Source organism: Protopterus annectens, chromosome 2.part0 (genome assembly GCF_019279795.1).
Source record: "Protopterus annectens isolate FY-2018-M chromosome 2.part0, PAN1.0, whole genome shotgun sequence".
NCBI lineage: Eukaryota > Metazoa > Chordata > Ceratodontiformes > Protopteridae > Protopterus > Protopterus annectens.
In genome coordinates, this window is record NC_056728.1 from 581,807,036 (window position 1) to 581,824,002 (window position 16,967).

At 39.6% G+C, this 16,967-nt stretch overlaps 1 protein-coding gene across 1 annotated transcript in view; it reads left to right on the forward strand.

Annotated features, from left to right (window-relative positions):
* The first annotated feature begins 1,049 nt into the window (after nt 1-1,049).
* TRIM14 (tripartite motif containing 14) overlaps nt 1,050-16,967 on the forward strand; it is an 823,939-nt gene continuing 808,021 nt past the window's right edge. The window contains exon 1 of the mRNA XM_044060947.1: nt 1,050-1,218. The gene's annotated coding sequence lies outside the window, so the exon portion shown is untranslated. The remainder of the gene's footprint in view (nt 1,219-16,967) is intronic.

Here is a 16,967-nt window from a genome sequence, read left to right on the forward strand (position 1 = left end):
ATCCCAGGGAGAATCTCCCTTGTTAAGTTAGCCTGTCAGTATGTCCACACTATACAATATAACTACCGATCTTGTAAAATTAATATTATGTCAAATGTTAGTTTTCCGTAGTATAACAAGAAAGCTGTAAAAAACTGTATATACTGTATCTGTTGCAAAGTGAATGATGGAATTATGTACAGGTTGCTAACTTACTATGTTATTTATATATGTTTATTTTACTAATGTATATTGTCATTAATTGCTGATTTAACTGTTGGAGCTTTTCTCTGCAGGCCTCTGCTGAAAACGGGTCATGTGACCCAGATGGACTATCCAGCTAAATAAAAGTAAAATAAATAATAAAATATAAGAACAAAAAGGTTGACAACAAAATATTTTTGTGAAATTATCATACTAGACATTTCACAGCTTTGAATTCAAATAATTCCATCACCATGTTAGTATTATTGCAAGAGGGACAGAAAATATATATTTGCATATTTAAATTATTTCTTCTGTGGATTCTTTGGAGAATACATTTGAATATTTTTTATTAGCATTGTCTTTGAAACATTTATAGCTGGCTTGAGTTAAGAGGTGTTCTTCTAGTTTTGTTTGAAATTGCTAGAGAGTTTTTTTTTATTTATTTCTTATTTCTGCTGGCAGATGACTCTAGGAGGCTGGCCCAGTCCTTGTGAAGGCCTTTTCTCCATTCACTGGACTGAAGGCCTTATTATGTGGTATTATGTGATTACTTTGCCAGTGTATCCCCTGAGTGGATATCCAAGTGCTTAAGCCATTAGCTTAGACAATAGGGGTTGGTGTTGTTATATACAGCTCATTTTAAAGACTGTATTTACAAGAATAAGGACTGCTGCATCTTTATGGCTGTCTAGTTTGATGTTTGTTATAGCAAACAATAGTATGTTCCGGGTTCAGCAATGTGGATAAACCTGAATATCTTGTTCACAGCTTTCTGTTAAAGGTTAGTGTTTGTGACAGAATTAAAGGAAATTAAAGGTAGTGCATATTCTAGTTTTGGAATTAGTATTTTTGCTGAGGGCTTATCTAGCTTCAAGTGACAGCAAGGTTGAGCGTTGGTAGCAAAGCTGCAGTTGCAACAGTGCTTTATCTACAGTTTCTACAGCTGTCTCGGTGTAGTATCTGAAGAACAGCATGGGGGTCTATCAAATGTCTAAATATTTTGCCTACTGAGATGAGTAGTGTTGTCATTCGGTGAGTCTTACTATATTTATTATTGATGCATTAGTTAGTTTTTGCATTATGCCAAAGGTCATAACTGCAGTTTCAGAAGTATGTACTATTAATTTGCTTGGTTCTACCCAATGCCAGAGTCCATAAAAGTCATTTTGGAGCTTGAGTTATAGGATGTTAGATTTGGTACCTAAGTTGGAAAGAAAGGAACAGATCTTTGTTGTACATTGTTGTGTCTAGTGTGCAAAGTTCTTCTTTCAGGTTGTTTAACAATGTGGAGAAGATGACTGACCCTAATATGAACCCCAGAGAAACCACACACTTGAAGTACCCTATATCAGAGAGTGTTTCACCTGTAGGTTATACTACAAAGAAGATAGTTTTTGGAACCACTTAATAATATCTGTCCCACAGCTGATTGTGGGCATTTTCTGTGGCATAATTTTATAAATTCTCCCATGTACTTCAATGACAGTGATACTTAAACAACCATTTAAATATTCTGCCCCCACATTATCAGCAGAAGATAACCATTGTTGCTTACATTTCATTTTGATAAAAGGACTAACAATGTTACCAGTGATAAATAAGCCTAGATTTGCTGAGTGCAGGTATTGGTAGACAATAATGTTTAAATTTAAGATTAAAAGGAAGCTAGTGGCCCTGGATGAAGTGGGGGTCAAGCACCATATACCTTCCATACATGGGTCTTTGTCGCCAGTAAATCATTACATAAAATAATCTTCTGAAGGTGAAAAAGCACTGGGGAAGCCTTGCTAAAACTTTGACAAAATTGTCATTTGAAATATTGAAACACAGCAAACTGCAATGCTATTGGACTTAAAACCAGGAGATAAAGCACCCACACATTTTTCCCCACTGGTGTTTTTTTGTTGCTGTTTTCTCCACACTGATGGTTCTTTGTTGCTTAGGGTGGCACAGTGGCACAACAGATAGTGTTGTTGCCTTACAGCAAGAAGTTATCTGGTTTGATTCGCAGCTGGAGTGCTTTCTGTGTGGAGTCTGCATGTCCTCCCCGTGTTTGCATGGGTTTCCACCTGCTGATGTAAACCTTGGCTCTTGATGATTGCCACAGTTGTATTCATGATTTAATAACAAAGGGGAAAAGGGGACTGTGGATAGATGGTTCTTTGTTACTGGTCTATCTCATGCATTTCTCTCTATCTACTACAAGGAGTTATATCAGTCTCACTTTACACATTTTTCTTTTTGTTCTCATTTGCTGTTTTTGCAATTCTTATTTACTTTGTTTTTCCCTGTCTTTGCTTACCGGCACAAAGAGAAAAGAGATCAGCCATTACTCCTTGCACTTCTTTCTCTTGCTTCACTTTATCTCTCTGTCTCGCTCTCTCTCTCTCACTTAACTTCTTTTTGCCTTACCTTCTATCTTCTTCAGTATAGTTGAAAATTACTTACATGCTCTTCTTTCTGCCCTCCAGAGTTCTTAAGTCTGTTTTTTTTTCTTTCATCTTCTCATCTATCTATGGTCTATGCCTTATTCTCTATACGCTTCTATGTATTTGTTCTCTACCACCTCACCACCCATTATAAGAAGCTTGCTTTTGCTCTTTCTCCATTTTGCCCTTCATATTTTTTCTTTCAGTTTCCCCATGTGATTCTTAGGACTATAACTTATTTAGACCTTGAGTAAGTTGCATAACATAACACAACAGTGATAAGTTACACAAAATAGGAGGAATTTCTAGCTACCATAGAGACAGTCATCGATAAAGAGTGCGTTATCAACCTACATACACAAGTCCTTAATGACTGTCAGATTTAAGTGGAATGTTATCTATGTGGTAAGCAGTAATGATACTAGGTTTATTAAAGTTATAGGTCATCTTAACAATAGGAGATACTTACCTTTGTTTCACTGGAACTGTGTACTTGAATTACGGTATACTTCTAGAGGGCTGCAATTAAAAACATTGTTAATATAAAGCAAAACAACATTACTTCAATATGTTAAGCTTTTTTGTGAGGAAAACTTAGAAATGATTCAGCCCCCCCACCACACACACGCACACACACACACACACACACACACACACACACACACACACACACACACAGCCTTAGTCATTCTTTAAGGAGTTGCACAGTATGTGATGACTCTGTGGTTCCCTGGATGGTGTCTGCTGATTTTCAGAGCTACATCAACTTTATGGCATGTCCCCTGGTGAAGTCCACTGTAACCTAACTTTGATTTTCTTGGACTGGAACTGCTTCATAATGAAATCTGCTGCTGGGCTTCTGCTTTCTCTCCTGCCTGGATTGTCTATTGCCCTTCAGGATGGCTAGACAATCTGTCAAACATCACATTGACTTTCTACTTGGTTTACAACTATTCAAACTTCTCAAAAATGAGAACTTCACCCCCCTCCCCAGCCTCTACCCCTGATTCAGCAGAAGCTTGCATATAGCCTTAGAAATCATAAACAATCAGGTCCACTCCCTCAAACCCTCAAAACAAGTGTTCAGACCACTCTTTCTCTATTTTTAACCCAAACTACAGGAATCCCTTCACTCATGTCCTAAAGATAACTCGTCTTATTCCAAATGCATCTCACAACTAAAAGCTCACCCCAGAAAAAAAAGTTTAAATAAATAAATAAGAAATCAAGCTGTACTTGAAAATATATGAACAACCAAAAGTATTTATTCCTATTGCAGACTAATGCATCTTTCATTGTTTTCACTTTTTGGACTCACATGCAACAGCAACTCCTGTCCAGTTTTATGCTTATGATAACCTTCGCTCAAGCTGCTTGCTTACATTTATGCAGTACTGCCATACTATAAAGTCATTATTTATAAAAAAAAAATGAAAAGCAAATGCATTTCTGCTTTCCTGTAAGCTTTAAATTAAATATATTGCTCAACACTAGGTGGCAGCATACTCCAACACTACTATTTTGGGTAAGCACTTAGATGATGTAGAGTAACATGTTCAAAGGTAATTCAAACATTGAAAGCAGTTGATTGAGATTTTCAGGGCAGTGACACAAAAACTCAGCTGTTTCTTCAAGCTCCAAATAAAAAGAGCTATGCACAGCTGTAAAATTATACATATGTAGGTTGAAAGAAAACACTTATGAGTACACAATCCATTCACAAGCTTGCCAGTGACAATTCCTTTATATCATAAAAATACAGTTACAAATCTCCCTTGATGAGGACATTATGAGAAATATGCAAATCAATTTATACATATAGACAACTTTCCTTCTCAAAGGCTTCTGAATGCATAATGAGCCTTTACTTGTTTTTGCAGGTCTTTATTAATGTATTCAAGCCAATAAAGCCACACTGCATCAATAAAGACTTGAGCATTCAGAAGCTATTTAGGAGGAAAACTTACATGTCCTTAACTGATGACTTACGTATCCTCTATGATGGCCTACTTTAACTTTTTTCCAGATGTTACTGTGTTTTACCAGACTTACTCTGGCATTGTCCTACAGGTCTTTGCTGTGGACTTATTGCTGACTTATGCACTACAACTGGCATTCACATTCTTGGAAAGCATTTTCCCAAGTCAAATATATTTTACAGTACAAAACAGAGTACAAAAACTTTAACATTTAGATTAATGGATGAACAAAAGAAGATGTAACTTACTGAAAAGTCATAATTGTTTTATATTTCAATAGTAAAATATTACGGAATTGAAAAAACACACACAAAAAACTTTTATTATGATTTGATCCACTGCACTTTTGCAGCTCAGCCTCACAGCATGCCACCATTGTTCATAGGTTCATTGGTTGTTACTAGGCTAATGACCACGAGTACCCATATAAACGTAGCCACACACCCCAAACCATTTAGGTCCTCAATATCATGGCTGTCTATATTGGGAGGGGATCATATCAGTAAGGAGGAAACTAAGGATTTGTAGTGGGGGGTGTTAGCTAAGATAATACTTTTCTTATTGACAGTCTCTGTCCATAAGGGACATGGGGGGCCGGTCCAGGAGTAAATTTATGATTTTCAATTCAAATGTCAAGGTTTCATTTGAATAGTTCAGGGATGAACTCTGTTTTACATGGCTGAGGAGCCTACTCCATAGTGTAGGGATCCTTTGCGGCACATATCTGTCTCTCCAGTGCATTCTGTTCATGTCACAGGTGAAGTTCAGATCCCTGCATCCAGTATTTCTGGTGCTGTTTATTTTTGCACTCTTGCAACAGGTCCATTGGGGCAGGGTCTGAGGAAGCCATGTACGTCAGGCAAAGATCCCTTCTCAGCAGCCTGTAGGAGACTGAACACAGAGACAGAGCCTTTAGGCAATCCGTGCTGCACAGTGTATGCATGCCCTGAATTTTCCTGGTGAGAAACTCTGCTGGCATTCTGTTTCAAGTGTTTGGTTAGACATATGTCAAAGGGGCATTGTGTTCAATGATATGGCTGATAAGGGATGAGTAGGGAGGTACTATAACTTTCTTGGACCTGCATGCCATTCCTTTACCTATAAGTTGGGTGACTTAGAATGGTTTACTTACCATCTTAGCTAGGCTTTAGAACAGTGGCAGAATATATACATATATAAGTAATTTTCAGCAAATTCTTTCCCTGGGAAAGAATTTGTTTGGCCGCTTTCACTACTTTGTTTTTTTGACACTGTAGTGAGATCTTGGAGTTGGTATATTTAAGTAGGGGGGGGGGTCAAAGCCCCCACATGATGTAATGTTTTACATTTATTTTGTTTTTTTTTTGAACAGCGATTTTTTTCCCTTGGAAAAAAAATCATTTTCTGAGGTTTTGACATTGTAAGCTTTTGCTTACATGGGGTCAATTATGTGTTGATCACTCATCTGAGCATGAAATATCATAATATAGACGCGACTGATCTAATTGCTCTGTTTTGCTATGAAAGCAGGGCTACTTTGGAAGCAGCTGTGAATCAGTGTAGGTTCTCTTCTACTCTGCAAAAACGACAATGAAACATAGTTTCACACCTCTCTGCCTTTTTTACAGCAAGTGCTGATCTCTTGACATCAGCAGGACTAATTTCCCGCATAAGATTGTCAGCAATACCTGACTATGAATTTATCTGTGTCTGTGGTATGTCATGCAGGTACAGACTAATTTCTCTGCAAATTATGCGAGCTGTTAAGCTTAAAAAAAGTGGCTGGACTTTCCCTTTCTTTGAATCCAAGGCAAGGAAATGAAAGTTTTATAAAGTACAAAGAGGTTTCAGGTACCTACACAATACTGGAATCATATTGTAAGGAGAAAAGCAATATAAGAGTTGAGTTGAACTGTAAGAGAAGGTGGCAATTTCAAAGCACACTAACAGTCTAAGGGAAGACCTTCATTTGTCAGTGCCAAATAAGATGAGCAGAGGAGATAAGACTAGGAGGGGTTTCCAGGGCCAGGTATGCTGTAGGCACAGACATCTCAAAAGCCCCCAAGTTTAAAAGCACAAGAACAAAAGGGTGGGTGAGATGCAGCAAAACTGATTTAAATTGTAAGATAAGTGCAGTAATTTAAAAGTACTTCCCTGGATACAAAACTGTGCCCAAATGCTTTGTTTCCAAACACCCGGCAGTCCAAAAAATAAGATGGCTGACTGCTCATGTAATATTAAATACCACTGGGTTGGAAATGGCTTAAAGCTCTAGCGAGTAGTGCTAATGTTTTTCAAATTTTGCAAAAATTTCCCACTGAGTTTAATTGCTACAAGCTTGAGTTACAACTCACACCACTGACCAAAAGTTGGCTTTTTGTTTTTAAGTTTGAAAAGTGACTATAACACAGAATTACAACAGGAATGCTGATAATCTCCTTAAGACCTCAGAAAAATAACAATGACTACTCTAAAACCTAAATCAACTGATTTAGCTTTTAGAGTAGTCATTGTTATTTTTCTGAGGGTGTAACTTCAGATTCAGAAGAGAGATGGAAAAAATGCAAAGAAATGAGAGACCACTCAGAACTGATTTCAACACATAGGTAAAGCACAGAAACAACCTGAAAAGCACAACAGACTGTAAAGTACTGCATCAAAATCCCTTCAATTGATATATTTAACTTCAGGAACAAAAACAAACAGGAGCAGCACAAAACAGATTTATAAGTACAGTAGTGTAAATGTACTTCTTTGAATGCAAGATGGAGTCCAAATGCTTTGTTTTCCAGCTTCCAATTATTTCAAAAGTGCAATAAGCTTAAAGCAGTGGATGCCATGTTGTCTAACTGATACTGAAACATTTATTTTTTAGAACTGAAGAAGAAAGGACCAATATGTAATGAATGAACTTGGATAATCACATATATGATATATTTTTGTGCCTGGCTGGGCTTTGCTGCCCACAGCTGTCTCACTAGTTTATTCTTCTCCTGAGTTTGTAATGACCTAATTTGATTCCTAGAAATTTGTAGGTATTTCTGAGAAAAAATGGTTTGTTAATAATGCTGCCAATCATACTGAGCCTCTATGCCCAACCTCCTTCATAGGTACTTCATGAATGCCAGTTTTTGAATTTCACTAAAATAATGCTCTTAGTCTGTGAATTGACTCCATTGAAACCAATTTCCATGAACTTCACTAGGAACATTAAAATGCTGCTTTGCAGTCCAGTAGACATCATATGAAACTGTACATCTGTCGTACTTGCTGCTGTGTCCTTGTTGTGTTCCTGTTTCATCGCAGGCTGGCAATGATTTTTGTTAATCAGGTTAGTCTCAATGAGCTAAGTAGGATTATGGGAGAGATCAGATATACAAACAATGGCTGGCCATGTATGAGCCATGACTGTAATTATAAATAATGTGTATCCCTTAGAGTGTTTGGTGGTTCAGCTAACCAAAGCTGCTGCAGCAGTTTGGTGGGCTCCTGACCTATACAGTACAGTAAGACAAGATGAGTGGTGGGAGTGTGGATTTTGAGGCAGACTGATGGGTTAATGTGAATTGGCTCTGATCAGATAGGAAGAATATATTATTTTTGAGCAGATGTTATATCCTGCCTACTGATCAGTCTACTGCAGGTTCTGGCCTCTGGAGCAGTTGTTTACACATTGAAACATTGGAGGCTAAATGACTGATATCAAACAGTCAGGGTTGAGTAAAATAATCAGTTAATAAAGCATGACTGAATATGAGATGGTTAAAAAAACTGGTAGCAGAGATTTGCCGGTCCATGGGTGTCATATCAGTTCATGTTAGGTTTGGGAGACAACCCTGAGGCATAATGAAAGATGCAACAAGAAAAGAGAGAAAATATAATTAGACAGCTTGGCTAAAGTTATATGGTTTTGCAAAGAAAGAGAGAGCACTATTTTGTACAAGCACAGTAGCCCCTTCATACTTTTTTTATGATTTCTGAACTTCTGAGTAGCTGGGCATAACAGTGATGGACTACAATAGTTTGGGTTAATTTTGATCAAATACTAGTGTATTATTAACTCAAAAACAAAAATAGCCATCTATTAGATGGCAGAGCACCACAACATTCATCTGCTACATGTGCACAGTCATTTCTTGTTTAATCCAGGGCAATACTGGGAGTGATGCTAGAATCATACCACAGCAGACTAAACTGAAGCAACAGCTGATGCTAAGGAAGCATTAAAAACTTGATATGCATGTGCATATCACGTGTGCGTGCATATGTGTGTGAGCGTGCGCACACGCACGCGTGTGTGTGTGTGTGTGTGTGTGTGTGTGTGTGTGTGTGTGTGTGTGTGTGTGTGTGTGTGTCTGCATGCATACACATGTGTACCTCACTTCACTGCAAGCCCACCCATATGGGATTCACTAAGGTATAACAAAAATATGCATGTGCGTATCTCACTTCACTGCAAGCCCACCACTATGGAATTCGCTAAAGTATAAAAAAAGATCTGTGAGGCAACACAGGTGATGCTGCAGTAGGACACCTAGATCCCCTCTGTTCTGCCAGCAGTGGTCCCAAGCTATTGGCCACCAGCTGGAGGGCAGAAGTAAGATGGTTATCTAGTAAAATAGGTACACTCTGAGGCTGCTAAACTGTCATTATATACTAGAAATTTATGCCTGTCAGATACTAACAGGACTCTCTACTGCATAAGAATTCCCTTAATGGAAATATAATCATTAATTCCTGGCTTATTCTGGGCATTGAATCTAATCTGCCACTCGGTTTCTCTAGTTTCTACCTCCCTTGGAGGTAGAAACTAGAGAAACCGAGTGGCAGATTAGACTCCATATTTTATTAACCATATTTCCATTAACGGAATTCTTAAAAAGAGAGCTGGCATAATATAAAACTGAGTAGAGATCATTGAGTATTTGTCGGGTTACCTTGGGTTTCAGATGGTATTATTGGCAAGAATGACACTTGACATTTCGCTTATCGTTATTATTTTAAAAATATTTTTTTATAAACTTTAGGTTATAATGTATTATTTATTATTTTGTGACAGTTTAATGTGACAATTATTTGCATTAATTTCCTTCAGGAGTCTATTATTGTTTTATATATAGTAAACGGTGCAATATTTGTTTACAACGCAGATTAAATGTTATGTCATTTTATATACAGTAAAGGGTGTAACACATTCAAAATGTGGATCAAATGTACTTTATATATGTTATTTTAGTAGTTGTAAAACTGTGGTTAAAGCATGTGAACATTTGGAATGAGATGTTATTAGGCTGCTAGGGGTATTTCCAGGATATGATGTCAGTGCTTTATTAATTTGTATGTATAAATGGAGTAATTTCAAAACTTTGGTTGACTCTGATAAAGCCCTGTTGGACAGGGTGAAAGTGCTTAGTTCATGTGGTTTTAAAATTAAAGTTGTTATTTTATCCAAGTGGTGTTTCAGTCTCAGCACTGAGAGGGGTATCAGTTTGTTGTTTTGAATATCTTATTTATTTCACAAGCAAAATTTAATCATTGGATCTAGGGAACATACTGTTTAGTGCACCCTGATATTTATATACATTGCCTTTTATACAAAGACTCTTGTAACTACTTCACAAGAGTAGGAAACAAATATGCACAGTGGTTCAAAAGGCAGCACACTCACTTTTGGTGCTGAAGGCTGTGGGTTCTATTCTCACATCAAGTAAATTTGTTGTTGACACTGCAGTGCAGCATAAAGGGATGCTGCACTCCTGATGAGACGCTAATTCAAGGTCCCATCTGCTTGAGTTGGTGGTAGGTCTGGTAGATGTAAATGATCCCACAGTACCTCTCAAAAAGAGTAGGGGGAAATTTCCTGATGTCCTGTTCAAATTTCCCCTAGTAGTATAAAACCTACTTGGGTTTCCCTTGTAAAGATGCTACTACTCTACTCTAACCACATCAAAAAAAGATAAATAAATAAATGAATGAATAAATAAAGAAGGAAAGAGAGCTTACATTTCATAACAGGCCTTGCCATGGAATAAGAAGGTCTGTTCCATACACTGTGATAAGGTGCTTGTTATGGCCATTCCATACCATAGAATAGCTGCTGTCATCTCTATATAACTAACTACACTAGTACGGTTACTTTCAAAGGAAGTCTAGTGCAGACATGCAAGTATTAGCTTTAGGTTTCAGCTAATCATTTGATTCAGAATTTGTTGTTTATGATTATTTTTGTCTTAAATGCATTATGTTAATAGTTCTGGGGATTCAGAAGCATTGTATTCACAATCACATTCATGTTAACACTGTTTACTATAACTGTGTAATGAGCCCTGAAGCTTATTTAGAATACATGTGGCCACACGGGTGTAGGTAACATGGAGCTCATGGCTGCAGTGAGGACTCCCTGGAAGATGATATTGTATTTATTCATAACTGCAATAATGGATGACCAGCTGTAGTAAACACTGAATGACCATGACACTCTTATGTAGCTAGTACAGAACTCTACATGCAGTTGGTAGTACTTGCATGAACATTATTATTGTTCATAGGTTCATAGGTGTGTACTAGGCTAATGGCCCCAGGGCCTTTACAAACCTGGCCATAGAATTACCCTGGCATAGTGCCACCTGACCTTAATTCCCAGTGCCTCTGTCAAGTAGAGCCACCGGTGTTATCCCATCCACTCATCAAGATTTCCCTTGAAGAGCGTCAGCGAGGTGCTCTGCTTGACAAGTATGGGAAGACTGTTCCATAGCATGGGCAGTCTCTGGGTTATGAACCTGTCCCTCCAGCATGTTCTGTTAATTGTGGGAATGAAGTTGAGGTCTCTGGAGTGTGTGGCATGGAGGAATTGGAATTTCTTTAGATGTAGCATTTCTAACAGAGCTGGGTCAGACATGGCTTTGTAAGTCAAGCAGAGATCACCTCTATGTAGGTGATATGAGACAGAGAATAGTTGGAGTTTTTTGAGTCTGTCCATATAGGACAAGTGGTTAAGGCCTAGGACCCTCTTTGTGAGGTACTTTTGCAGCCTCTCCAGTTGTAGGTGTCTAGTGAGTTACATGCCAAATGGGGTATTGTACTCAGTGATTGGCCTAATGAGGGAAGAGTAGAGGGAGACAATGACCTTTTTCTTCCTGGATGCAAAACCCTTAGTAATGAGATGTGCCACACAGAAGGACTTTCTGAACAGAGTGGCAATGTGGTGATCAAAAGAGAGGTTGCTCTCAACCTGTGTTCCCAGATCTCTTATAATGTCTTCTGTGTTCAGTGGACTACCATCAATGTGGTAATTCATGGGAACTGAGTTTTTCCCAAAGAAAATGAAAAGAAATGCATACATAAATGAAGAGAAATGCATTGTGAAATAAAGTAGGGGGTTGTCTGCCAAAAGTAGGAGAGTAGTGGAACTTGTAGGGCCACAAAAGTACATATGAAAGGGATACAACTCTGCAAAGTGAGGTGGTAACAAGTCCACAGATGCAGAAGAAAATGGAGAAATGGATATGATACATACAGACTGACAGCAAACAGAACTACTTGAACTGAAAAAAATGTGACAAGACAGAGGGTTGTGTGGTACACAAAGGTAACAAGACGCACCAACTGAAATCATTTACGACATCAGCAAAGTTTCATCACTATACCTGTTCTATAATTTAAATGCCCTGATCAAGACGCTTGCAACCCTGAGTGGATCTGAACCCTGCACTTTGCTCACTGACATTCTAGTGAGCATTTAATTTACAAGGTGTGCAACTGAAGGAGGCATGTGAAATAGTATGGTAATGTTACACATCTGCAGAATGGATGCAGAACAAAAGGACAGGCCTCAAGGGATTTGAGCTCATGACTCTGTTCAGTAAAGTTGCACCCAGTACTGCATTTACAAGTTGAGCCATAGAAATACTCAAACTAAAAGCATTAAGTAAGCACATAGTAGGAGGATGTTACACATCTGCAGAATGGAAGAGGAAAAATTTAAAAAAAAGCATAAGACCTGGGAAGATTTGAAACCTCCTGTACGTGAATTGTCATTTTACAACTCAGTTCATGAACAAGCAGAGGTATGGAAGCAGTCAGATTAAAGGTTTAATCTGTACCCAAATTTGTATATGCCAACTGTAATGCAACTATGCTCAACTGTTTTACACGACTGATGGCAGCTAAGGCCAATATATGTAGCACATCTATTGGACTTCACTGTTGCTATGCAATAAGCAGTGATATTTTGCATTAGTTGTACATGGGCATCAATTGTGTTCTTCTTGACCCATCACATATAGTATTACCACAAAAGGATAAATAAATTTGAAAACCTTTTTGGGCACCCAAGCAACAGGGACCTCCAAAGCAGAAATGCAAGCAACGTCTACCCCCCAACACAACCCATATGACACATAGCACACAAACTCAGTGTGCCACTCAATCACAGCCCATAAGGCATAACAACATACCCAACACTCTAGTCATAGGTGACTCTATAGTCAGGCACACTGATGTTCCACTCACCAGGCTAAACAAGGAGAAAGTTACTGTCAGCTGCCTGTCAGGTGCCAGGATCCGCCACATAATGCATGCACTCAGGTCACTCCACAACAAGTACAAGTTCATGATGGTGTGAATGACCTGAGACGTACCTCCCTAGACTACATGAAAAGAGACATGGAGGAGCTGTCCAATCTTGTAGCCCAGGCAGGTATGACCCTAGACCTGAGTAGCATCCTGCCATCACCCAGAATGATACCACAGTACAACGACAAAATGATTGACTTCAACAATTGGCTAAGCTTCTGGTGTCATTCTAAGGGGATCTAGTATCTGTCTGCCTTGGATAACATGATCGACAAACCACGATGCTTTGCCAGAGATGGCCTGCACCTGTCACCCTTAGGATTCTGGATACTGGCTAAGGCTCTTGCCACCCCTATAGTGCCTTTTTTAGGCAAGAGTCAATTGACAAATTCACCACTGCAACAGGTATAAGCAAGCAAAATCTGAGGGTAATGCTACTTAATGCTAGAAGTCTAAACCTCAAAATGCACTCACTCGAGGCACTCCTTAAAATGGAGAACATCGACATCTGTGCAGTGACAGAGATCTGGTTCAAGGCTCCAGGGAGCACCCCTGCATAACCAGGCTATAATTCATACCACACCTTTCGGCCACCTAACCTAGATTGAAGCACTAAAGGTGGAGGCGTGTCCATATTCATTAAGGATATCCACACCTCCAGGCTAGTTGCTCAGCATAATTCATCCGAGATTATCCAAGTGCAACTAACTCTGGGCAAGACCACAATACAAATTGTAGCTTGCTACAGATCCCCCACCATGCCCCAGGATTCCCACTCCTCATTTCTTGATACACTGGAAAATATTAGGGTACAACCTAACACCCTAATAATGGGCGATTTCAACTACCCCACCATTAACTGGGAAAACTACTCATGTACCAACACTTGTGCTCACCATTTTCTGGAATTCAATAAATTCCAACAGCTTGGATCAACTTATCCACACCCCCACCAGGGGCAGCAATATTCTAGACGTGGTCATTACCAACATGGGCAACTGGTGTTCCACACCAGAGGTCAATTCCTCATTGGTCAGATCCGACCACAAGCAAATCACCCTAGACATCCACATCCCACCCCCACCCCCATTAGGGAAACCACCGTAAAAATTTTCTCCAAAGCCAACTTCACGCTTCTTAAGACAGAAGTGGCAAACTTCACGACACCCATGCTGACGGACAATAGAGGTATGACTGCTGAATGCTATACAATTGCACTTTATAAGCACTTACATGAGTGCATGGATCGTGCAATCCCTAACAGAACCAAGATGCTATCCTCCAAAAAAAGGAAGCCAATCTGGTGGTCCCCTGCCATAAACAAACTCTACAACAGAAGAAAGAAACTGTTGCAAAAAAGAGTAAAATCCCATGATTGGAGGAACTCCATGGTCAGCCTCAGTAAGAAGCTGAGATCCCTCATAAAATCCTGCAAAGCTAGTTACAAAAACAAAATTGCCACTGATTCTAAAGACAACCACAAAGCATTCTATAGCTATGTCAAGAATCTCAATGGCTAACATTCAGATCTGCTTTGAGTTACAGCACAATGGCACTAAATATGCAGAACCAACTGATATTGCCAACATCCTGGCAGATAGGTTCAGTGCTAACTTTACCCCTCTCTCATCCCCTAAAGGGCCCATCTCTATACTGGATGAATGCAAATTTCCTGTAATCACAGCTGCAGAGGTAAAAAACACACTGTCCAAAGCCAAGAACACAGCATCCATGGGACCTGACAACATCCCAGGCTGCGTTCTACATGAACTACAGAACAAACTGGCACCCCACCTAAGTACCATGTTTATTCATAGTCTCATCACAGGCTTTGTGCCCACTGAATGGCGCACAGCAATGGTTATGCCACTCCACAAAGGGGGAGCCACCAAGGACCCTTGGAACTACTGCCCCATTAGCCTGATGAGCCTGGTCTGCAAGGCTATAGAATGTATCATCATGGAACTTTAAACAATGACATTGGTAATCTCCAAACTCTGGACCCTACCCAGTTTGGGTTTGTAAAAGGTAGATCATGTCTCCTAAACCGGCTAGACTTCTTTGAAGCAGTCACCAAAGCCATAGATGAGGGTACGGTGGTTCACACAGCCTATCTAGATTTTGCCAAGGCTTTTGACACCATCCCCCACTCTAGAATTATAGATAAATTCACTAAACTAGGTATAAATCCCTATGTCACAAGATGAGTTGCCAACTGGCTCACTGAGAGAACCCACACTGTGAAAGTAGCAGACTCTAAATCCAACTTCAGATCAGTGACAAGTGGAGTACCACAGGGTTCAGTCCTAAGTCCTATCCTCTTTGGTATCTACTTCTCTAAGTACAGGCTAACGCAGAAGGTCATTAGCTAACAAAGTCCACAGATGACTGCAAACTAGGAGCCATAATCAAAACTTTGAACGATGTGGACATCCTACAAAAGGGCCTCACTGAGACAGATGCCTAGTGTCAAAGCCATGGCCTCAAGCGCAATGCCAAAAAGTGCATTGTCATCCCTTTTGGTAAAAACTCTGTACCCATGAAATACCACATAGGCAGTAGTCTACTTAACACTGAAAGTGTGATGAGACCTTGGGACATAGGTGGATAGTAGTTTCTCCTTTGATAATCACATTGCCACAGTAGTCAGGAAATCCTTCTACATGGCACACCTCATCACAAAAGGTTTCTCATCCAGGAAAAAAGAGGTCATTGTTCCCCTCTACTCATCACTCATTAGACCCATTATAGAGTACAACGCCCCTTTTGGTATGTACCTCATAAGACATCTGCAACAACTGGAAAGGCCACAGAAATACCTCACAAAGAGGATTACCAGTTTCAAACAGATGCCCTACGCCGACTGCCTCAAAAAATCCAGCTTTACTCTGTCGCATATCACCTACTCAGAAGCAATCTCTGCCTAACATACAAAGCTATGTCAAACCCAGAGCTGTTGGACATGCTCCACTTAAAGAAATCCCAATCCCTCCGAGCTACATGCTCTAGGGACCTAAACCTTGTCACCACAATAAACAGAACATGCTGGAGGAATAGGTTCCTGTCCTAGAGACTTCCCATACTCTGGAACAAACTATCTATTTATATCAAACAAAGCTCCTCATTAGCACTCTTCAGAAAAATCTTGATGATTGGATGGGAGATAGGAAATTCACCCCGGGGATCACTTCTGTGGCCCTGCTTGACAGGGGCACAGGAAAATAATTTTCTTGGGTGGCAAAAGCCAGGGTACCATTTGGCTAGGCTTATACTGGTCCTAGGGCCAATAGCCTAGTACCTACCTATGGACCCATATGTGATGTGCGTTTATCTATCTTTTGACTAGATTAAAGGCTGAAAATGAAGGTATAGGAAACATATGAAAATAGGTATCAAGCAGAGGGTAGAACAGAATGTGAGCAAAAAAGGAATGGGCAGGATGGTGATGGAGTAGGAGGCAAATACTTCTTTGTGGGACAGGTGTCCATTTTTTATGAAGAGAAAAGAAAGTTGGGGAAAGAAGTAAGGGAACTAAGAGGACAGTAAAAGGGTTAGGTTAGGTAATATGGAAAGACAGATATGATTGAGAGGGTGGGGGTAAACTAATGAGGAAGGTCGAACGCAATGATGAAGGAGACATCAGGCAAACAGAGGAAAGACAATGGTGAGGAGAGGATTGTTAAATCAACAGTAGTGGGCATCGTCGTTAAAGGGAGTGGAACACTAGGTTGAGGCTTAAGAAGGAGTGTACACAGCTGCAGCCTCTGCCAGCTGAAACCTCATGGGAGATTACTTGCCAACCAGGGTACTGTCATCACTG